The sequence below is a fragment of the Nerophis ophidion genome, linkage group LG16, assembly GCF_033978795.1.
Source record: "Nerophis ophidion isolate RoL-2023_Sa linkage group LG16, RoL_Noph_v1.0, whole genome shotgun sequence".
Lineage (NCBI taxonomy): Eukaryota > Metazoa > Chordata > Actinopteri > Syngnathiformes > Syngnathidae > Nerophis > Nerophis ophidion.
In genome coordinates this window covers 50,949,398-50,974,725 of record NC_084626.1, presented here as the reverse complement: position 1 = coordinate 50,974,725, position 25,328 = coordinate 50,949,398, and the positions used below count along the sequence as shown (strand labels likewise).

Genomic DNA, 25,328 nt, shown 5'->3' with positions numbered 1-25,328 from the left:
GTTAGGCCCACTATGGACTGGACTCTCACTCTTATGTTAGATCCACTATGGACTGGACTTTCACTATTATGTTAGATCCACTATGGACTGGACTCTCACACTATTATGTTAGATCCACTATGGACTGGACTCTCACTATTATGTTAGATCCACTATGGACTGGACACTCACAAATTATGTAAGACCCACTATGGACTGGACACTCACTATTATGTAAGACCCACTATGGAATGGACTCTCACACTATTATGTTAGATCCACTATGGAATGGACTCTCACACTATTATGTTAGATCCACTATGGACTGGACTCTCACACTATTATGTTAGATCCACTATGGACTGGACACTCACAAATTATGTAAGACCCACTATGGACTGGACACTCACTATTATGTAAGACCCACTATGGAATGGACTCTCACACTATTATGTTAGATCCACTATGGAATGGACTCTCACACTATTATGTTAGATCCACTATGGACTGGACTCTCACACTATTATGTTAGATCCACTATGGACTGGACACTCACTATTATGTAAGACCCACTATGGACTCGTCACTCACTATTATGTAAGACCCACTATGGACTGGACTCTCACACTATTATGTTAGATCCACTATGGACTGGACTCTCACTATTATGTTAGATCCACTATGGACTGGACTCTCACACTATTATGTTAGATCCACTATGGCAGGGGTGCCCATTACGTCGATCGCGATCGCTGCTCTACATAAAACAAGAATGGGAAATAATTCCACTTTCAGAGCTTCAACAATTAGTTTCCTCAGTTCCCAAAACGTTTGAGTGTTTTTAAAAGAAAAGGTGATGTAACACAGTGGTGAACATGCCCTTTCCCAACTACTTTGGCACGTGTTGCAGTCATGAAATTCAAAGTTAATTAATTTCAAAAAAAATGTAAAGTTTATCAGTTTGAACATCAAATATGTTGTCTTTGTAGCATATTCAACTGAATATGGCTTGAAAAGGATTTCCAAATCATTGTATTCTGTTTATATTTACATCTAACACAATTTCCCAACTCATATGGAAACGGGGTTTGTCAAGCACTATGTGTGTTGGGTATTATTCTATGAGAAATGCTCGGTGTGCAAGAATTTTCCAGCCTGGCGCTGGTTAGTTCTGGCTTAATTGACCTGAAGAGGTCGGACTGCAGATGGCGCTGTCAGCCTGCTACCACAAGCAGGAAGACGGCGCCAAAAACGGTTGAAATCAGCTGACCAGACCCGTGACAACCTCTGAGGAAGGCAACGGTTGTGGCCGAGACCGTCAGGTATGGAAATAAAAACAGGTCTGGCTTTAAGAATAACACAATCGCACCGATTCCAGACGGCTGAATACACCGACTCTGAAACACGGACATCCTTTTCCTCAACAAACCGACTGCTCCGCTGCACTTGGAGGAAATGCTTAATTGCGCACAACGGACCTGACCTCTGGCTTCTAAAACATTTCCATGTGTGAAGAGGACAAGAATTACACATCAGCCAATGCCTGGATGAAAACAACATAAATCCATAAGGGTGTGGTAACAGTCCAGCGTCTTACATGCGACTGACCTCAACCACGCAAGTCTGCTGTGCCATCTAGATCAGTTTCTTGTCTTTACTCCAACACAAGAAGAGGCTCTCGACAGGATTCAGGTCCTTTCCCAAAGATTAAGAGAAAATAAACTCAGGTTGAGCCCACAAAAAGATGACTAAATGCGCAAATATGTGAAGTTCCTTGGCCATGTCAAGGATCTACATTTCTACATTGTTTAATCCAGTCAGATCCGGCAACGTATTAATCCTGAATTAATAATTTTCCCCACCTCTAGCCTTGGGTGTGTCTTGTCCCAACTGCCGTGCTGGGGAATATAAGGCTGGTCCCATCGCGTTTGCTAGCAGTTTTCTTAGCTAAAGGCAGTAGAGCAGGGGCGCTCACACTTTTTCTGCAGGCGAGCTACTTTTCAATTGACCGAGTCGAGGAGATCTACCTCATTCCTATTTCTAATTTATATTTATTTATTTATGAAAGAAGCATTTTTGTAAACAAGTTAAATGTGTTTAATGATAATACATTAAACACATTTAATGATAATACAAGCAGGGCTTCACAATGGCAGAGGGGTTAGTGCGTCTGCCTCACAATACGAAGGTCCTGCAGTCCTGGGTTCAAATCCAGGCTGAGGATCTTTCTGTGTGGAGTTTGCATGTTCTCCCCGTGAATGCGTGGGTTCCCTCCGGGTACTCCGGCTTCCTCCCACCTCCAAAGACATGCACCTGGGGATAGGTTGATTGGCAACACTAAATTGGCCCTAGTGTGTGAATGTGAGTGTGAATGTTGTCTGTCTATCTGTGTTGGCCCTGCGATGAGGTGGCGACTTATCCAGGGTGTACCCCGCCTTCCGCCCGATTGTAGCTGAGTTAGGCGCCAGCGCCCCCCGCGACCCCGAAAGGGAATAAGCGGTAGAGAATGGATGGATGGATAATACAAGCATGTTTAACACACAGATTCCTTTCGTTCACGAAGACAAGAATATAAGTTGGTGTATTACCTGATTCTGATGACTTGCATTGATTGGAATTAGACAGTGGTGCTGATAACGTCCGCATTTTCAAATGGAGGAAAAAAAAAAAGTCCTCCTTTCTGTCCAATACCACATGAAAGTGGTTGGTTTTTGGCATCTCATTTGTCCAACTTGCATACTTGTTTTTAAACACTTTGTTATGAGAGTAACAAAGTAACAGTTCCATTTCGAAAGTAATGGAGAAAATAGTTTATGAACAGGTTGATAGATACCTTGCAACTAATAAACTAATGTACAAATTCCAATCCGGCTTCAGAACTAAGCACTCCACTGACACATGGCTTCTCTATCTGAGCGACCACATCAAACATGAGGTGGACGCGGGAAAATACTGCGGCATGGTCATGCTGGACCTTCAGAAGGCCTTTGACACCGTTAACCACAGATAAGCTCCGAGCAATCGGATTCGACGAAACCTCATCAAGCTGGATGCAATCTTACTTGGAGGGGAGGAAACAGGTGGTAGAGGTGTCCCTCCCCTCTCAGTAAGCTGTGGAGTCCCCCAAGGCAGTCTACTAGGACCTCTACTGTTCCTAATATACGTTAATGACATGCCATCAGCATGACACTGTGAATTGTTCCTGTTTGCGGATGACTCGGCCCTGCTGGTATCCGGCAAGGACAAGTCACAGGTGGAACAAATCCTCAGTACGGAACTCCTTAATATTTGCACCTGGCTCGCCGACAACAAGCTATCCATACACTTAGGTAAAACGGAATCCATCCTATTTGGGTCCCATATCAAACTTAAGAAGGTCAGTGACTTGACTATAAAAGTGGGTGACATTGTTATCACCAGGAAGGATGAGATCACCTACCTAGGTTCCATTCTAGAGGCTAATCTTTCCTGTGATAAAATGGCAACCAAGGTGATCAAAAAAGGTCAACCAAAGAACGAGATTCCTCTACAGAATCTCCTCTCTGGTCAACAAAAGCACCTTGAGGATTCTAGCGGGAACTCTCATTCAACCCTTCTTCGATGACGCTTGCACCTCCTGGTACCCCAGCACCTCCAAAACCCTCAAATCTAGACTCCAAACATCCCAGAATAAGCTAGTCCGGTTACTTTTAGACCTCCACCCCAGATCACACCTCAATCCAACCCACTTCTCCAAAGTGGGCTGGCTCAGGGTGGAGGACAGAGTCAAACAACTTGCACTGAAGCCTGGTCTATAAAATCCGCTACACGTCCTTGATACCAAAGTACATGTCAAACTACTTCCTTAACGTAAATGACCGCCAGGGGGAGCTCCACAAACCACGTTAAACCCAGATTTCGATCCAACAAAGGTCTTAACTCACTCTCTTTCTATGCCACATCAATGTGGAATGCACTCCCAACAGGTGTAAAAGTAAGTGCATCTCTATATTCCTTCAAAAGTGCTCTAAAACAACACCTCCAGGCAACTTCAACACTTTACTAATACCCTCCTCCATTCACATCCCATCTCCCCGGATTATAAACAACTCAAATGTACTTCTAATGTATATACTTGTTCTTATGCTATGTGAACTCTGCTGGCTGTACATATCCTACTAAATAAGACCTACACTGTTTCAATGTCCACATTTCTCTGTTGATGCAATTGTTGATGACTGAAGTTCTGATATCAACCAAAGCTCCTCATCCCACCCCCCGGATTGTAAATAATGTAAATAATTCAATGTACATACTATGATGATTAACTTGTGTGATGACTGTATTATGTTGATAGTATATATTTGTACCATGAATTGATTAACGTGGACCCCGACTTAAACAAGTTGAAAAACTTATTGGGGTGTTACCATTTAGTGATCAATTGTACGGAATATGTACTGAACTGTGCAATCTACTAATAAAAGTATCAATCAATCAATCAATCAATCAATCAGCATATGCGTGTGGCCCTTTAATGTCTGGCAGCAGGTGAGTGTGCGGGTGGGCAAGCAAGTGAGAAAGCGGTCGCTGAGGGCGGGGGGGAAATACATTGGCATCAAACTCCGTAGCTTGCTAGCTTGTGCACGCTAGCTTTCTGAGACTCTTATTTTGTTAGCACAGGCAGGATGAAACAGGTCTTTTATGGTGAAGACAGGGACTGTGCAGTCGGTCTTTAGAGTTTTGACAGTAGGTACGGAGTCTCTAGAAATAAAATGTGTTTCCCTGCGTCCGCCCTGTTAGTGATTTTTTTTCCTAAATATGAGCTCGCAGCAGCCAGCGTCATCTCACAAGATCCTCGGGTGCCGAGAATGTCAAACAACTGACGAAAGTGAAGTCTTGGTATGATTGATGATTGCTCATTTTTATGTCTATTTTTTAATGCCCGGCTTGAGATCGACTGACACACCCTCCGAGATCGACCAGTCGATCGCGATCGACGTAATGCCCACCCCTGCAGTAGAGCTATCCCGCCCATAGTTTGGCACTTACAGGTACGGCTCTAAAGAGGCGTGTCACAGAGAAGTTCAGTCCTTGGCTGAAAGGGCACGCCTTCACTTTGTGGGTGGACAACAACCCACTAACTCCGGGGTCGGGAACCTTTTTGGCTGAGAGAGCCAAAAAGCCAAATATTTTAAAATGTATTTCCGTAAGACCTACATAATATATTTTTTCAACACTGAACACAACTAAACACGTGCATTTTTAAGTAAGACCAACATTTCTAGAGTATAATAGGTCTCGGCGTGGCCCGCAGTGAACTGGGGTGTGCCAGGACCGGCCTCGAAACCAGCGAGAGCTGCGTAGACGGCCCACCTGGGCCTTGTTATCTAATCACCTGTCACTCTGTTATAAGCAGCAGCCAGGAGGAGAGACGGGGTTGGGGCTGGAGCCAGAGCGCGAGCGAGAACGAAAGAGAAAAATACAATTGCTGGAAAGCAGCTGAGAGACTTATTGAAAAATAAAACAATAGTGTAACCCTGAAACGGGCTCTCATGTCGGTGCTTGGTGGTCTGAAGAACCCCCAGGAGGACAAGCCCCACACTAACCAATAATAGTGTACTCTGGAATGCCCTCCCGGTAACAGTTCGAGATGCTACCTCAGTAGAAGCATTTAAGTCTCACCTTAAAACTCATCTGTATACTCTAGCCTTTAAATAGACCTCCTTTTTAGACCAGTTGATCTGCCGCTTCTTTTCTTTCTCCTATGTCCCCCCCTCCCTTGTGGAGGGGGTCCGGTCCGATGACCATGGATGAAGTACTGGCTGTCCAGAGTCGAGACCCAGGATGGACTGCCCGTCGGGACCCAGGATGGACCGCTCGCCTGTATCGGTTGGGGACATCTCTACGCTGCTGATCCGCTTGAGATGGTTTCCTGTGGACGGGACTTTTGCTGCTGTCTTGGAGCCACTATGGATTGAACTTTCACAGTATCATGTTAGACCCGCTCGACATCCATTGCTTTCGGTCCCCTAGAGGGGGGGGGTTGCCCACATCTGAGGTCCTCTCCAAGGTTTCTCATAGTCAGCATTGCCACTGGCGTCCCACTGGATGTGAATTCTCCCTGCCCACTGGGTGTGAGTTTTCCTTGCCCTTTTGTGGGTTCTTCCGAGGATGTTGTAGTCGTAATGATTTGTGCAGTCCTTTGAGACATTTGTGATTTGGGGCTATATAAATAAACATTGATTGATAAATAAATAACTTCTTAACGCAACTTTTTGAACAGGTGCGGTAGTAAACGGATGGATGGACTAAAAATGCATGAGAATGTTTTATGTTTTGAACATTATTTTTAACAAGTGGAATTATTCATTACATATCATGTTAAGCTATGTCAGCTCAGATTTATCCGAGAGCCAGATGTAGTCATCAAAAGAGCCACATCTGGCTCGCGAGCCACAGGTTCCCTACCCCTGCACTAACTCAGAGTGACCAAGCCTAAACTCGATGTTTATGAGCTGCATCGGGTGGCCGTACGGTCATCCTACACCTTTGATACGAAATACATCCTAAGTCCGAAGAATGTTGTAACTGACCCTGTTAGTCGTAGCTCCTTTACATCCTCATTAAGGTGCCGAAGATTGAGCTAGTCCCAAAAAATCCAGTAAGTTCTTAGACTTGGGACCCAACATCTCCAGGATGTCCAGCACCCAGACATACTGCTCATGGCATCAGGTTACAGCGGGTCAGCTGAAGTGGAAGCTAAATTTGTGTGTCACAATGTTCGGGAGAGGAACTCAAGAGTTACTCACCTTGCTCACCATGTTCATCAGCTACAACCCCCAAGACCAGACTCCCTGCCTTCGTTTACCCTGCACGAGATAGAAGACCACCGACTTCAGTGATAATACAATTTCTGGCGTTCTGACGTATGTGATTAGCACGATGCATCCTCCCAAATGAGAGACATTCGGTATGGATTCTCGATTATTGACATTGTTTTTTCCCAGTTGGTTTTACCAGTAAGAACAAGAAAGTTTGATCACATTACACCTGTACTGTATATACCTTTATATACATATATACATACATATATACCTATACTGTATGTACCTTTATATACATATATACCTGTACTGTATATACCTTTATATACATATACACATACATATATACCTATACTGTATATACCTTTATATACATACATATATACCTATACTGTATATACCTTTATATACATATATACATACTGTACATATATACCTATACTGTATATACCTTTATATACATATATACATACATATATACCTATACTGTATATACCTTTATATACATATATACATACATATATACCTATACTGTATATACCTTTATATACATACATATATACCTATACTGTATATACCTTTATATACATATATACATACATATATACCTATACTGTATATACCTTTATATACATATATACATACATATATACCTGTACTGTATATACCTTTATATACATATATACATACATATATACCTATACTGTATATACCTTTATATACATATATACATACATATATACCTATACTGGCTCACCTGCACTGGCTTCCTGTGCACTTAAGATGTGACTTTAAGCTTTTACTACTTACGTATAAAATACTACACGGTCTAGCTCCATCCTATCTTGCCGATTGTATTGTACCATATGTCCCGGCAAGAAATCTGCGTTCAAAGGACTCCGGCTTATTAGTGATTCCCAAAGCCCAAAAAAAGTCTGTGGGCTATAGAGCGTTTTCATTTCGGGCTCCAGTACTCTGGAATGCCCTCCCGGTAAAAGTTCGAGATGCTACCTCAGTAGAAGCATTTAAGTCTCACCTTAAAACTCATTTGTATACTCTAGCCTTTAAATAGACTCCCTTTTTAGACCAGTTGATCTGCCGTTTCTTTTCTTTTTCTCCTATGTCCCACTCTCCCTTGTGGAGGGGGTCCGGTCCGATCCGGTGGCCATGTACTGCTTGCCTCTGTATCGGCTGGGGACATCTCTGCGCTGCTGATCCGCCTCCGCTTGGGATGGTTTCCTGCTGGCTCCGCTGTGAACGGGACTCTCGCTGCTGTGTTGGATCCCCTTTGGACTGGACTCTCGCGACTGTGTTGGATCCATTATGGATTGAACTTTCACAGTATCATGTTAGACCCGCTCGACATCCATTGCTTTCCTCCTCTCCAAGGTTCGCATAGTCACCGACGTCCCACTGGGTGTGAGTTTTCCTTGCCCTTATGTGGGCCTACCGAGGATGTCGTAGTGGTTTGTGTTGTGGTTTGTGCAGCCCTTTGAGACACTAGTGATTTAGGGCTATATAAGTAAACATTGATTGATTGATTGATAGTAGTCAGAGGGACAGAGCATTAAACGAGGTCTGAGATTTGGCAGGACACCATGATCATTCTAGGTCTCTCCATTTAGTTAGGCAGCAATTTTTTTGACGCCTGTATGAGTCCACTTGCATTATGTCTGACGACTGAGAGGTGTGTACTTGCAAAGATCTTTGCAGCAACACAAGTAGCACCAATAAAGTGATTAGCATCCACCTCTGGTCATTAGTAGAAAGATTTGTCGACGTGCTTGTAGTCACTGACCCTTTTACTAAGATGGACCATGCATTGGCTTGCAGGAACCAAACTACCAAGCAAGTCGCCAGACAGCTATGGGACTGTTTCTTCTGTGTCTACAGGTTTCCTAAAATCCGTTCAGACCAAGGCCCCGACTTTTGGAGTGAACAGTTTTGTGAACTGCTGCGGCTTTCCGGAGTTGTCAATTCCCATACCACTGCTTATGAGCCTTTGGGAAATGGTGGCACGGAACGGGTGGCACGGAACGATTCACCCACACTCTTGGCAACATGTTGGGTGCGCTCCCTCTCAAGTCCGAACAAGCATGGGCACAGCAGATCCACACATCGACGTTCGCCTACAATGTCACAGTTCATGAGACCACTGGCTATCAATCAATCAATCAATCAATGTTTACTTATATAGCTCAAAATCACAAGCTGCAAAAGCCACAACAACATCCTGGGCTCAGATCCCACATCAGGGCAAGAAAAATCTCAACCCAATGGGATAACAATGAAAAACCTTGGAGGTGACTGGAGATGTGCACTAGTCTGCTGAATGTTTGGACGTGTCCCAAGATTGCCTGTAGACATTTTATTCAAGGCATTTGTGATTAAGGGTTATATCAATCAATCAATGTTTACTTATATAGCCCTAAATCACTAGTGTCTCAAAGGGCTGCACAAACCACTACGACATCCTCGGTAGGCCCAAATAAGGGCAAGGAAAACTCACACCCAGTGGGACGTTGGTGACAATGATGACTATGAGAACCTTGGAGAGGAGGAAAGCAATGGATGTCGAGCGGGTCTAACATGATACTGTGAAAGTTCAATCCATAATGGATCCAACACAGTCGCAAGAGTCCAGTCCAAAGCGGATCCACCACAGCAGCGAGAGTCCCGTTCACAGCGGAGCAAGCAGGAAACCATCCCAAGCGGAGGCGGATCAGCAGCGCAGAGATGTCCCCAGCCGATACACAGGCGAGCAGTACATGGCCACCGGATCGGACCGGACCCCCTCCACAAGGGAGAGTGGGACATAGGAGAAAAAGAAAAGAAACGGCAGATCAACTGGTCTAAAAAGGGAGTCTATTTAAAGGCTAGAGTATACAAATGAGTTTTAAGGTGAGACTTAAATGCTTCTACTGAGGTAGCATCTCGAACTTTTACCGGGAGGGCATTCCAGAGTACTGGAGCCTGAAATGAAAACGCTCTATAGCCCGCAGACTTTTTTTTGGGCTTTGGGAATCACTAATAAGCCGGAGTCCTTTGAACGCAGATTTCTTGCCGGGACATATGGTACAATACAATCGGCAAGATAGGATGGAGCTAGACCGTGTAGTATTTTATACGTAAGTAGTAAAACCTTAAAGTCACATCTTAAGTGCACAGGAAGCCAGTGCAGGTGAGCCAGTATAGGTATATATGTATGTATATATGTATATAAAGGTATATACAGTATAGGTATATATGTATGTATATATGTATATAAAGGTATATACAGTATAGGTATATATGTATGTATATATGTATATAAAGGTATATACAGTATAGGTATATATGTATGTATATATGTATATAAAGGTATATACAGTACAGGCGTAATGTGATCAAACTTTCTTGTTCTTGTCAAAAGTCTAGCAGCCGCATTTTGTACCAACTGTAATCTTTTAATGCTAGACATGGGGAGACCCGAAAATAATACGTTACAGTAGTCGAGACGAGACGTAACAAACGCATGGATAATGATCTCGGCGTCTTTAGTGGACAGAATGGAGCGAATTTTTGCGATATTACGGAGATGAAAGAAGGCCGTTTTAGTAACGCTTTTAATGTGTGCCTCAAAGGAGAGAGTTGGGTCAAAGATAATACCCAGATTCTTTACCGAGTCGCCTTGTTTAATTGTTTGGTTGTCAAATGTTAGAGTTGTATTATTAAATAGAGGTCGGTGTCTAGCAGGACCAATAATCAGCATTTCCGTTTTTTGGGCAAAACTGTTTATATAAAGAATATTTTATTAATTGTTTGATACCCAGTGACTCTGAACAGCAGGTTTATGTGTACATCGTTTGCTGTTCTGATGCATCTTTGATTTTGTAAACATGAATAGCAGGCATTGGACAAGTAGGAACCTGTGCACACCGCAGGTTTCCACTTGTCGCCTACTTAGGTATGGGCAATGTATATGAATGTGAACATGGATGCCTAGGTGTTAAACTCCATCACTGGCTAATAATGATGATTATTATTATTATTGTTGTTATTATCATCATCATCTTCATTATTTTTATATGTGTTATTGTCATCATTTAGTGTCATTGCCATTGCTATTGTTCATATTATTATTATTATTGTTATCATTATGTTATTGAATCGGTGACAAAGGACAGCCTTGGCGGAGTCCAACCCTCACTGGAAATGTGTTCGACTTACTGCCGGCAATGCGGACCAAGCTCTGGCACTGATCATACAGGGAGCGGACCGCCACAATAAGACAGTCCAATACCCCATACTCTCTGAGCACTCCTCACAGGACTTCCCGAGGGATACGGTCCAATGCCTTCTCCAAGTCCACAAAGCACATGTAGACTGGTTGGGCAAACTCCCATGCACCCTCAAGAACCCTGCCGAGAGTATAGAGCTGATCCACAGTTCCACGACCAGGACGAAAACCACACTGTTCCTCCTGAATCCGAGGTTTGACTATCCGGCGTAGCCTCCTCTCCAGTACACCTGAATAAACCTTACCGGGAAGGCTGAGGAGTGTGATCCCACGATAGTTGGAACACACCCTCCGGTCCCCCTTCTTAAAGAGAGGAACCACCACCCCGGTCTGCCAATCCAAAGGTACCGCCCCCGATGTCCACGCGATGCTGCAGAGTCTTGTCAACCAAGACAGCCCCACAGCATCCAGAGCCTTAAGGAACTCCGGGAGGATCTCGTCCACCCCCGGGGCCTTGCCACCGAGGAGCTTTTTAACTACCTCAGCGACCTCAGCCCCAGAAATAGGAGAGTCCACCACAGATTCCCCAGGCACTGCTTCCTCATAGGAAGACGTGTTGGTGGGATTGAGGAGGTCTTCGAAGTATTCCTTCCACCTATCCACAACATCCGCAGTTGAGGTCAGCAGAACACCATCCGCACCATACACGGTGTTGATAGTGCACTGCTTCCCCTTCCTGAGGCGGTGGACGGTGGTCCAGAATCGCTTCGAAGCCGTCCGGAAGTCGTTTTCCATGGCTTCCCCGAACTCCTCCCATGTCCGAGTTTTTGCCTCAGCTACCGCTGAACCCGCACACCGCTTGGCCTGTGTGAAGCGACCGGAATGAGAATCAGCACCTCCAAGTCCGAGTCCATGGTTCTCGCCCGGAAAAGGGTGGAATGTCATCTCCGGGTTGGGGAGGAGACACTGCCCCAAGTGGAGGAGTTCAAGTACCTAGAAGTCTTGTTCACGAGTGAGGGAAGAGTGGATCGTGAGATCGACAGGCGGATCGGTGCGGCGTCTTCAGTAATGCGGACGTTGTACCGATCCGTTGTGGTGAAGAAGGAGCTGAGCCGGAAGGCAAAGCTCTCAATTTACCGGTCGATCTACGTTCCCATCCTCACCTATGGTCATGAGCTTTGGGTCATGACCGAAAGGACAAGATCACGGGTACAAGCGGCCAAAATGAGTTTCCTCCGCCGTGTGGCGGGGCTCTCCCTTAGAGATAGGGTGAGAAGCTCTGCCATCCGGGAGTAACTCAAAGTAAAGCCGCTGCTCCTCCACATCGAGAGGAGCCAGATGAGGTGGTTCGGGCATCTGGTCAGGATGCCACCCGAACGTCTCCCTAGGGAGGTGTTTAGGGCACGTCCAACCGGTAGGAGGCCACGGGGAAGACCCAGGACACGTTGGGAAGACTATGTCTCCCGGCTGGCCTGGGAACGCCTCCGGATCCCCCGGGAAGAGCTAGACGAAGTGGCTGGGGAAAGGGAAGTCTGGGTTTCCCTGCTTAGGTTGTTGCCCCCGCGATCCGACCTCAGATAAGCGGAAGTAGATGGATGGATGGATGGATTATGTTATTATTATTGTTTAGTCATTGTTGATATTATCATTATTATTATTATTACTTCTATGACACCACTCAACTAGTTAAACTATATGAATTAGTATCAATAAGAGGAATACATTGAACTGTGTGTGTGTGTGTGTGTGTGTGTGTGTGTGTGTGTGTGTGTACAATCCTACATGCAATTTGACTGATACTAATATTCTGCAAATGTAAAAACAAATATGAATTCTGACTAAAGAATTGGTGCCGATGGAAACTAAGAAAAGGTATTTGGGTCCACTATCTGGAGTACAGGGCAGGCGAGTGGGGGATCTTATGTTCGTGGACAACTCCTCTGGCAGGGGGCTCCCCTCGTCTCTTTTAATGCACAGCATAGGACACACAGCAAGAGTGGTCCTCAGGTCAGGGGCAGTAGCTCCACAGCCACAGATCCACTATTAACCACTAATACCACAGTCAAAATGAAAGCTTGTTCCCATAGGCACCAAAAACTGTTAATAATGTTTAGACAAAAGTGTATATTATATATACTCATATATATAGTATTTATATAGGTGTGTGTGTGTGTGTGTATATATATGATGTATGTGTGTGTATTTTGGGTATATGCATGTGTGTATGTATTTGTATACGTATGTGATTATGTGAGTATATGTATGTATGTATATGTGTGTGTTTATATGTATACATATAAATATATATAAATTGTATATATGTGTGTATATGTGTGTGTTGTGTATATATATGTGTGTGTGCATATGTATATATGTAAGTGTGTGTGAATTTAAATGTATTATATATAGATAATATATAGCATTTACGCAGCAACCACTGAATTGAATTATATATATTATTGTATTATATATTGTATAAATATATAGTATATGTATAGGGGTGGGACCTTATAAGTTTACTTCTTCCCACTCCCTTTTGAGCCAATCTTGACATCTACAAAAGATTAGTCACATGTAATGTGAAGTGAAGTATATTTATATAGCGCTTTTTCTCTAGTGACTCAAAGCGCTTTACATAGTGAAACCCAATACCTAAGTTACATTTAAAGCAGTGTGGGTGGCACTGGGAGCAGGTGGGTAAAGTGTCTTGCCCAAGGACACAACGGCAGTGACTAGGATGGCGGAAGCGGGGATCGAACCTGCAACCCTCAAGTTGCTGGCACGGCTGCTCTACCAACCGAGCTATACCGTTTTCAATGTAGGTGTAAAAATAATGTATATAAATATATTTATTTTGTATTTTATGTCATTCTTTTGGGGCTTCACGGTGGAAGAGGGGTTAGTGCGTCTGCCTCACAATACGAAGGTCCTGCAGTCCTGGGTTCAAATCCAGGCTCGGGATCTTTCTGTGTGGAGTTTGCATGTTCTCCCCGTGACTGCGTGGGTTCCCTCCGGGTACTCCGGCTTCCTCCCACCTCCAAAGACATGCACCTGGGGATAGGTTGATTGGCAACACTAAATTGGCCCTAGTGTGTGAATGTTGTCTGTCTATCCGTGTTGGCCCTGCGATGAGGTGGCGACTTGTCCAGGGTGTACCCCGCCTTCCGCCCGATTGTAGCTGAGATAGGCGCCAGCGCCCCCCGTGACCCCAAAAGGGAACAAGCGGTAGAAAATGGATGGATGGTCATTCTTTTGTTTTGTTTGCATGGCTCAAAAAATCTATTCATTCATTCACTTAGCAAGAGGTACTCGATCACCAACCTAGAAGGCGAAACCTTTGAGCTTTTTGTTGTGCTAAAAAACGTTATGTTCTCTTTGGTGGTGTGTGCTGAGCAATTCTGACTGCGTGTTCAAAGCTTCAACGATTAAGTTTCCTCAGTTCCCGAACGTTTATTGACTGTTGTTAAAAGAAAAGGTGATGTAACACAGTGGTGAACATGCCCTTTCCCAACTACTTTGGCACGTGTTGCAGCCGTGAAATTCTAAGTTAATTATTATTTGCAAAAAAAAAAATAAAGTTTATGAGTTTGAACATCAAATATGTTGTCTTTGTAGCATATTCAACTGAATATGGCTTGAAAAGGATTTGCAAATCATTGTATTCTGTTTATATTTACATCTAACACAATTTCCCAACTCATATGGAAACGGGGTTTGTACAAGCAGCAGCCAACAGGACAGCACACACGTCTTCCTGTTTCCATACCGCCACAAAGGAAAGGAAACTATGTTGCACCACTCACATACTTCCTCTTACAAAAATGTAAAGTCTTTCGAGTCCTGGTCTTTGTCAAGTGAGTACACACACACACTCATCTCCCTTTTTCTTGTAAAAGCCTTTTTGTGTGGAATTTCCTGTTTGGAAAGAAGGGCGCTGGGGATAAAAGCTGCCATATGTGGTAACTCAGACCTGGGCAAATAAGGCCCGGGGGCCACATGCGGCCCGTTGAGCTTTTCAATCTGGCCCGCCGGACATTCCCTGATAATTGTTTTGGATGTTTAAGATGGTAGGTGTAGCTGTAGCAGTGATGTTATCTAATGACCAGAAGTCTTGAACTACAAACCCTGTTTCCATATGAGTTGGGAAATTGCGTTAGATGTAAATATAAACGGAATACAATGATTTGCAAATCCTTTTCAAGCCATATTCAGTTGAATATGCTACAAAGACAACATATTTGATGTTCAAACTCATAACATTTATTTATTTTTTTGCAAATAATCATTAACTTAGAATTTCATGGTTGCAACACGTGACAAAGTAGTTGGGAAAGGGCATGTTCACCACTGTGTTACATCACCTTTTTCTTTTAACAACACTCAATAAACGTTTAGGAACTGAGGAAACTAATTGTTGAAGCTTTGAAAGTGGAATTCTATCCCATTCTTGTTTTATGTAGAGCTTCAGTCGTTCAACAGTCCGGGGTCTCCGCTGTCCTATTTACGCTTCATAACACGCCACACATTTTCCACGGGAGACAGGTCTGGACTGCAGGCGGGCCAGGAAAGTACCCGCACTCTTTTTTTACGATGCCAAATGCTGAATGTGGCTTGGCATTGTCTTGCTGAAATAAGCAGGGGCGTCCATGAAAAAGACGGCGCTCAGCATATGACGTTCCAAAACCTGTATGTACCTTTCAGCATTAATGGTGCCTTCACAGATGTGTAAGTTACCCATGCCTTGGGCACTAATGCACCCCCATACCATCACACATGCTGGCTTTTGAACTTTGGGTCGATTACAGTCTGGATGGTTCGCTTCCCCTTTGGTCCGGATAACACGATGTAGAATATTTCCAAAAACAATTTGAAATGTGGACTCGTCAAGACCACAGAATACTTTTCCACTTTGCATAAGTCTATCTTAGATGATCTCGGGCCCAGAGAAGCCGGCGGCGTTTCTGGATGTTGTTGATAAATGGCTTTGGCTTTGCATAGTAGAGCTTTAACTTGCACTTACAGATGTAGCGACCAACTGTATTTAGTGACAGTGGTTTTCTGAAGTGTTCCTGAGCCCATGTGGTGATATCCTTTAGAGATTGATCTCGGTTTTTGATACAGGATCGAAGGTCACGGTCATTCAATGTTGGTTTCCGGCCATGCCGCTTACGTGGAGTGATTTCTCCAGATTCTCTGAACCTTTTGATGATATTATGGAGCGTCGATGTTGAAATCCCTCAATTTCTTGCAATTGCACTTTGAGAAAGGTTGTTCTTAAACTGTTTGACTATTTGCTCACACAGTTGTGGACAAAGGGGTGTACCTCGCCCCATCCTTTCTTGTGAAAGACTGAGCATTTTTTGGGAAGCTGCTTTTATAGCCAATCATGGCACCCACCTGTTCCCAATTAGCCTGCACACCTGTGGGATGTTCCAAATAAGTGTTTGATGAGCATTCCTCAAATGTATCAGTATTTATTGCCACCTTTCCGAACTTCTTTGTCACTTGTTGCTGGAATCAAATTCTAAAGTTAATGATTATTTGCAAAAACAAAAACGTTTATCAGTTTGAACATCAAATATGTTGTCTTTGTAGCATATTCAACTGAATATGGCTTGAAAAGGATTTGCAAATCATTGTATTCTGTTTATATTTACATCGAACACAATTTCCCAACTCATATGGAAACGGGGTTTGTACACTAAGTCATTCAATGCTTGGAATCTGCATGACATACAAGTTACTCTGGTCATCTAATTAGTTACTATGGTCACTTTGTTGCATTTTGGTTGTGTTTTGGTTGATTGTAAAATATGTTGTCAATATTCACTGTTTTATTATTCATAGTTAATATTGTAAATCCCACACTTTATTTTTATGTACATTCTGGGTGTCTCATTCAGTAAAAAAAAAAGTCAAACTCCATTCAGTTTTATAAAGGCGCTCTGTCATAACGTTTTTAGCTTTCAATCATTATTGTGAGGTTTTGTATTATTGTTCCTAAAAATAGAAATAGCGGCCCCCAGACACACTTTTTTAATCTAAACCTGGCCCCCCAGAGTAAAATAATAGCCCAGGTCTTGAGGCCGAAGTGCAATAACAAAAGGCGGACTCGGGGCAGGGGTGTTTTTAAAGCAAGTGTTTGTCTTGTTCTACCTCCTTCACCACGTCTGAACAACAACAACAAAACAGTCTGTGTCAGCTTTCCACTTCGCAATGTCAGCTGCCACACGTAGCAAAAAGAAAACAGGCAGCAAGCTGACAGTTCTAACCTGCACTAAACTGTCTATAGGAAATATAATAACAACTAGATAAGGTGTGAATTAGATGACATCAAAACGACACTAAAGTGCACTTTTTGTACAAAACACCACTACAGTAGTTTGAAACAAATAAAGTGCACTTTTGTGCATGATGTCACTAAGACGACATATATCAAAACAACACTAAATTAAAGTGCACTTTTTGTACAGAACGCCGCTATAATAGTTTAAAACAAAGTGCCCTTTTGTGCATGATGTCACTAAGATGACATATCAAAATAACACTAAATTAAAGTGCACTTTTTGTACAGAACACCAGTACAATAGTTTAAAACAATCAAAGTGCACTTTTGTGCATGATGTCACTGAGATGACATATCAAACAACACTAAATTAAAGTGCAGTTTTTGTACAGAAATGGCTTAAAACTAATTAAGTGCACTTTCGTGCATGTCACTAAGATGACATATCAAAACAACACTAAATTAAAGTGCAGTTTTTGTACAGAACGCCACTACAATAGTTTAAAACAAATAAAGTGCACTTTTGTGCATGATGTCACTAAGATGACATATCAAAACAACACTAAATTAAAGTGCACTTTTTGTACAGAACGCCGCTATAATAGTTTAAAACAAAGTGCCCTTTTGTGCATGATGTCACTAAGATGACATATCAAAATAACACTAAATTAAAGTGCACTTTTTGTACAGAACACCAGTACAATAGTTTAAAACAATCAAAGTGCACTTTTGTGCATGTCACTGAGATGACATATCAAACAACACTAAATTAAAGTGCACTTTTTGTACAGAAATGGCTTAAAACAAATTAAGTGCACTTTCGTGCATGTCACTAAGATGACATATCAAAACAACACTAAATTAAAGTGCAGTTTTTGTACAGAACGCCACTACAATAGTTTAAAACAAATAAAGTGCACTTTTGTGCATGATGTCACTAAGATGACATATCAAAACAACACTAAATTAAAGTGCATTTTTTGTACAGAACGCAACTACAGTAGTTTAAAACAAATAAAGTGCACTTTCGTGCATGATGTCACTGAGATGACATATCAAAATAACACTAAATTAAAGTGCACTTTTTGTACAGAACGCCAGTACAATAGTTTAAAACAATCAAAGTGCACTTTTGTGCATGATGTCACTGAGATGACATATCAAACAACACTAAATTAAAGTCCACTTTTTGTACAGATTGCCGCTACAATGGTTTAAAACAAATAAAGTGCACTTTTGTGCATGATGTCACTAAGATGACATGTCAAAACAACACTAAATTAAAGTGCACTTTTTGTACAGAACGCCACTACAATCGTTTAAAACAATTAAAGTGCACTTTTGTGCACGATGTCACTGAGATGACATATCAAAACAACACTAAATTAAAGTGCACTTTTTATACAGAACGCCACTACAATAGTTAACAAATAAAGTGCACTTTTGTGCATGATGTCACTAAGATGACATGTCAAAACAACACTAAATTAAAGTGCACTTTTTGTACAGAACGCCACTAAAATAGTTTAAAACAAATAAAGTGCACTTTTGTGCATGATGTCACTAAGATGACATGTCAAAACAACACTAAATTAAAGTGCACTTTTTGTACAGAACGCCACTACAATCGTTTACAACAATCAAAGTGCACTTTTGTGCACGATGTCACTGAGATGACATATCAAAACAACACTAAATTAAAGTGCACTTTTTGTACAGAACGCCACTACAATAGTTTAAAACAATTAAAGTGCACTTTTGTGCACGATGTCACTGAGATGACATATCAAAACAACACTAAATTAAAGTGCACTTTTTGTACAGAACGCCACTACAATAGTTAACAAATAAAGTGCACTTTTGTGCATGATGTCACTAAGATGACATATCAAAACAACACTAAATTAAAGTGCACTTTTTGTACAGAACGCCACTAAAATAGTTTAAAACAAATAAAGTGCACTTTTGTGCATGATGTCACTAAGATGACATCAAAACAACACTAAATTAAAGTGCAGTTTTTGTACAGAACGCCACTACAGTAGTTTAAAACAAATAAAGTGCACTTTCGTGCATGATGTCACTGAGATGACATATCAAAATAACACTAAATTAAAGTGCACTTTTTGTACAGAACGCCAGTACAATAGTTTAAAACAATCAAAGTGCACTTTTGTGCATGATGTCACTGAGATGACATATCAAACAACACTAAATTAAAGTGCACTTTTTGTACAGAAATGGTTTAAAACAAATAAAGTGCACTTTCGTGCATGATGTCACTGAGATGACATATCAAAATAACACTAAATTAAAGTGCACTTTTTGTACAGAACGCCAGTACAATAGTTTAAAACAATCAAAGTGCACTTTTGTGCATGATGTCACTGAGATGACATATCAAACAACACTAAATTAAAGTGAACTTTTTGTACAGAAATGGTTTAAAACAAATAAAGTGCACTTTTGTGCATGATGTCACTAAGACGACGTATCAAAACAACACTAAATTAAAGTGCACTTTTTGTACAGAACGCCACTACAATAGTTTAAAACAAATAAAGTGCACTTTTGTGCATGATGTCACTAAGATGACATATCAAAACAACACTAAATTAAAGTGCATTTTTTGTACAGATCGCCACTACAGTAGTTTAAAACAAATAAAGTGCACTTTCGTGCATGATGTCACTGAGATGACATATCAAAATAACACTAAATTAAAGTGCACTTTTTGTACAGAACGCCAGTACAATAGTTTAAAACAATCAAAGTGCACTTTCGTGCATGATGTCACTGAGAGGACATATCAAACAACACTAAATTAAAGTCCACTTTTTGTACAGATTGCCACTACAATGGTTTAAAACAAATAAAGTGCACTTTTGTGCATGATGTCACTAAGATGACGTATCAAAACAACACTAAATTAAAGTGCACTTTTTGTACAGAACGCCACTACAATCGTTTACAACAATCAAAGTGCACTTTTGTGCACGATGTCACTGAGATGACATATCAAAACAACACTAAATTAAAGTGCACTTTTTGTACAGAACGCCACTAAAATAGTTTAAAACAATCAAAGTGCACTTTTGTGCATGATGTCACTGAGATGACATATCAAAACAACACTAAATTAAAGTGCACTTTTTGTACAGAACGCCACTAAAATAGTTTAAAACAATCAAAGTGCACTTTTGTGCACGATGTCACTGAGATGACATATCAAAACAACACTAAATTAAAGTGCACTTTTTGTACAGAACGCCACTACAATGGTTTAAAACAAATAAAGTGCACTTTCGTGCCCTGTTTGTCTTTTTTTTTCTTTTTCATATTTTGTATTTATTATATTTAATACTCTCTGTATTTGATTTTGTTTTCTTTCCTTGATGTTGGTGTGAATTATAAATGTATGTTTGTTGTTCAATAAAAAATATCCATCTATCTATCTATCAGTCTTCTTCCACTTATCCGAGGTCGGGTCACGGGGGCAGCAGCCTAAGCAGGGAATCCCAGACTTTCCTTTCCCCAACCACTTCATCCAGCTAAGTTAAGTCAAAATTAAGTTAAGTTAGGTTAAGTCAAATTATTTTTTCCAAAAATAATTTGATTGACAAATTTTCCCCTACTTAATTAAAAAAAAAAAAATTAATTCGATAAAAAAAATTAAGTAGGGAATGAGTCCCTACTTTATACTTATTTTTTATTTAATAAAATAAACATAAAATATGGAAAAAGTCCCAACTTCTTTTTTTCCAATAAAAACTAAACGGGAAAATTTGTCAATCAAATTATTTTGGGAAAAAGAACCTTAAATGTAATTCTACTTGTGGGCCATATCACCCAGACAGACATTTTAGTGACGATTCACAATTTAAATGTGATCAAATCGTGGAATAATTAAATGTCAAAAGCCCTTAAATTGATATCCTTGTTAAAAACATTTAAAGTGATTTAGGTAGCCCTGTTTGTCTTTTTTTTTCATATTTTGTATTATTACTATTTATCATATTTAATACTCTCTGTGTTTGATGTTTGTATCTTTCCTTGATGTTGGTGTGAATTATAAATGTATGTTTGTTGTTCAATAAAATATATCCATCCGTCTTCTTCCACTTATCCGAGGTCGGGGGGCGGGGGCAGCAGCCTAAGCAAGGAAGCCCAGACTTTCCTTTCCCCAACCACTTCATCCAGCTAACTTAAGTCAAAATTAAGTTAAGTCAATTTATTTTTTCCAAAAATAATTTGATTGACAATTTTGCCCGACTTTTCCCTACTTATTTATTTTTATTATTCAATTTAAAAAAATGAAGTAGGGAATAAGTCCCTACTTTATTTTTTTTTCATTTTATTTTTCTATTTAATAAAATAAAAAACAAAGTAGGGAAAAAAGTCGGGAAAAATTGCATATCTAATTATTTTGGGAAAAAGAACCTTAAAATGAATTCTACTTGTGAGCCATATCACCCAGACCGACATTTTAGTGACGATCCACAGTTTAAATGTGATCAAATCGTGGAATAATTTAATGTCAAAAGCCCTTAAATTGATCTACTTGTTAAAAACATTTAAAGTGATTTAGGAAGCCATTTTTGTCTGTATTATTACTGTTTATTATATTTAATACTCTCTGTATTTGATGTTTTTATCTTTCCTTGATGTTGGTGTGAATTATAAATGTATGTTTGTTGTTCAATAAAATATATCCATCCGTCTTCTTCCACTTATCCGAGGTCGGGTCGCGGGGGCAGCAGCCTAAGCAGGGAAGCCCAGACTTTCCTTTCCCCAACCACTTCATCCAGCTAAGTTAAGTCAAAATTAAGTTAAGTCAAGTTAAGTCAATTTTGCCCGACTTTTCCCTACTTATTTATTTTTTGAAATTCAATAAAAAAAATGAAGTAAGGAATGAGTCCCTACTTTATTTTTTTTTTCATTGTACTTTCTTATTTAATAAAAAAAATAAAAAAGTCGGGAAAAATTGCATTTCTAATTATTTTGGGAAAAAGAACCTTAAAATGAATACTACTTGTGAACCATATCACCCAGACAGACATTTTAGTGACGATTCACAGTTTAAATGTGATCAAATCGTGGAATAATTTAATATCAAAAGCCCTTAAATTGATATCCTTGTTAAAAACATTTAAAGTGAAGCCATTTTTGTCTGTATTATTACTGTTTATTATATTTAATACTCTCTGTGTTTGATGTTTTTATCTTTCCTTGATGTTGGTGTGAATTATAAATGTATGTTTGTTGTTCCCCAAAAAATATCCATCCATCCATCTTCTTCCGCTTATCCGAGGTCGGGTCGCGGGGGCAGCAGCCTAAGCAGGGAAGCCCAGACTTTCCTTTCCCCAACCACTTCATTCAGCTAAGTTTAGTCAAAATTAAGTTAAGTCAAGTTAAGTCAATTTTGCCCGACTTTTCCCTACTTATTTATTTTTTGAAATTCAATAAAAAAAATGAAGTAAGGAATGAGTCCCTACTTTATTTTTTTTTTCATTGTACTTTCTTATTTAATAAAAAAAATAAAAAAGTCGGGAAAAATTGCATTTCTAATTATTTTGGGAAAAAGAACCTTAAAATGAATACTACTTGTGAACCATATCACCCAGACAGACATTTTAGTGACGATTCACAGTTTAAATGTGATCAAATCGTGGAATAATTTAATATCAAAAGCCCTTAAATTGATATCCTTGTTAAAAACATTTAAAGTGAAGCCATTTTTGTCTGTATTATTACTGTTTATTATATTTAATACTCTCTGTGTTTGATGTTTTTATCTTTCCTTGATGTTGGTGTGAATTATAAATGTATGTTTGTTGTTCCCCAAAAAATATCCATCCATCCATCTTCTTCCGCTTATCCGAGGTCGGGTCGCGGGGGCAGCAGCCTAAGCAGGGAAGCCCAGACTTTCCTTTCCCCAACCACTTCATTCAGCTAAGTTTAGTCAAAATTAAGTTAAGTCAAGTTAAGTCAATTTTGCCCGACTTTTCCCTACTTATTTATTTTTTGAAATTCAATAAAAAAAATGAAGTAGGGAATGACTCCCTACTTTATTTTTTTTTTCATTGTATTTCCTTATTTAATAAAAAAAATAACAAAGTAGGGAAAAAGTCGGGAAAAATTGCATATCTAATTATTTTGGGAAAAAGAACCTTAAAATGAATTCTACTTGTGAGCCATATCACCCAGGCCGACATTTTAGTGACAAATCACAGTTTAAATGTGATCAAATCGTGGAACAATTTAATGTCAAAAGCCCTTAAATTGATATCCTTGTTAAAAACATTTAAAGTGAAGCCAATTTTGTCTGTATTATTACTGTTTATTATATTTAATACTCTCTGTGTTTGATGTTTTTATCTTTCCTTGATGTTGGTGTGAATTATAAATGTATGTTTGTTGTTCAATAAAATATATCCATCTATCCATCTTCTTCCACTTATCCGAGGTCGGGTCGCGGGGGCGGCAGCCTAAGCAGGGAAGCCCAGACTTTCCTTTCCCCAACCACTTCATCCAGCTAAGTTAAGTCAAAATTAAGTTAAATCAAATTATTTTTTCCAAAAGTAATTTGAAAATTTTGCCCGACTTTTCCCTACTTATTTATTTATTCATTTTTTTTTTAAATTCAATAAAAACAAATGAAGTAGGGAATAAGTCCCTACTTAATTTTTTTTTTCCATTGTATTTTTTTATTTAATCTAATAAAAAATATAAAGTAGGGAAAAAAGTCGGGAAAAATTGTAAATCTAATTATTTTGGGAAAAAGAACCTTAAAATGAATACTACTTGTGAGCCCTATCACCCAGGCCGACATTTTAGTGACAAATCACAATTTAAATGTGATGGAATCATGGAATAATTTAATGTCACGTGATCAAAGGTGACTGGAATGTACCATTAGATTCCAGTTGGGGGGGGGATAATCGATTCATTCGTCATCATCTTATCAAAACACACACACACACACACACACACACACACACACACACACACACACACACACACACACACACACACACACACACACACACACACACACACACACACCTCCTGGTTCCGAACAGAACCCTCCATGTGGCGCAGACTCTTTAAGACGGTCTCGAACGTTCGACACCATGACAACAAGCCACTACGTTAGCACAAAAAAAGTTTCCCCTGAAGTTGGAGGCACCGCGGGGCAACTGTGTTCGACACAAACACAAAGTGTCCGACACACGCACACCAAAAACACCGGGCGGACGAGAACCGGGAGAATAAAGTCAGCTCAGGCGAACTTACGTGAAAGTTGGCGGGCGGAGGTCTTTTCTTCTTCAGCGAGCGGCGGATGAGAAGGAGGGCGTCATGATGCAAGTTGGCCCCGCCCACCTCCCCCCAGAGGCCAGGGGGCGGTGCTCCGTTTGTAGGGGAAATGACGTCATCGAAGAAAAGAGAGAGTGCTGGATATTTCTCTTGTTGCCTTGTTTGACTTTTTTCAATTATTATTATTATTTGATGCAGGAGGGGATAGAAAGAGGGGAGACAACAACAACAAACACAACAATAACAACAAAAGAACATCATCATCAAATAGGATTTGTACAAATATGATAGTAAAAGGCTATCAAAGAAGCAGTTGGTGATGTAAATAACACATGATTACACTACAAATGGACCAATACAAATATTACTATTGATAGTGAATAAAAACAACAATGACCACTATTATCAACAATATAGTTGTTCAAATGCAACAATATATACCGTATTTCCTTGAATTGCCGCCCGGCCCACCTCTTCTCACTCCTGCGCTTACCAAAGGCATGCGGTAAAAGTAAGCCTGCGCTAATTATCTTCGTTCGGGCTCCAGTACTCTGGAATGCCCTCCCGGTAACAGTTGGAGATTTCACCTCAGTAGAAGCATTTAAGTCTCACCTTAAAACTCATTTGTATACTCTAGCCTTCAAATAGACTCCCCTTTTAGACCAGTTGATCTGCCGTTTCTTTTCTTTCTCTCCTATGTCCCACTCTCCCTTGTGGAGGG

At 40.4% G+C, this 25,328-nt stretch overlaps 1 protein-coding gene across 2 annotated transcripts in view; it reads right to left on the bottom strand.

Annotated features, from left to right (window-relative positions):
- st3gal8 (ST3 beta-galactoside alpha-2,3-sialyltransferase 8) overlaps window positions 1-24,691 on the bottom strand; it is an 80,736-nt gene extending 56,045 nt beyond the window's left edge. The window contains exons 1-2 of one of the 2 annotated variants that reach the window (XM_061875446.1): window positions 24,587-24,691; window positions 6,771-6,830 (exon numbers count right to left, since the gene is read on the bottom strand). The gene's annotated coding sequence lies outside the window, so the exon portion shown is untranslated. The remainder of the gene's footprint in view (window positions 1-6,770; window positions 6,831-24,586) is intronic. The other variant, XM_061875448.1, reaches the window with a different exon arrangement.
- Between the last annotated feature and the right edge of the window lie 637 nt (window positions 24,692-25,328).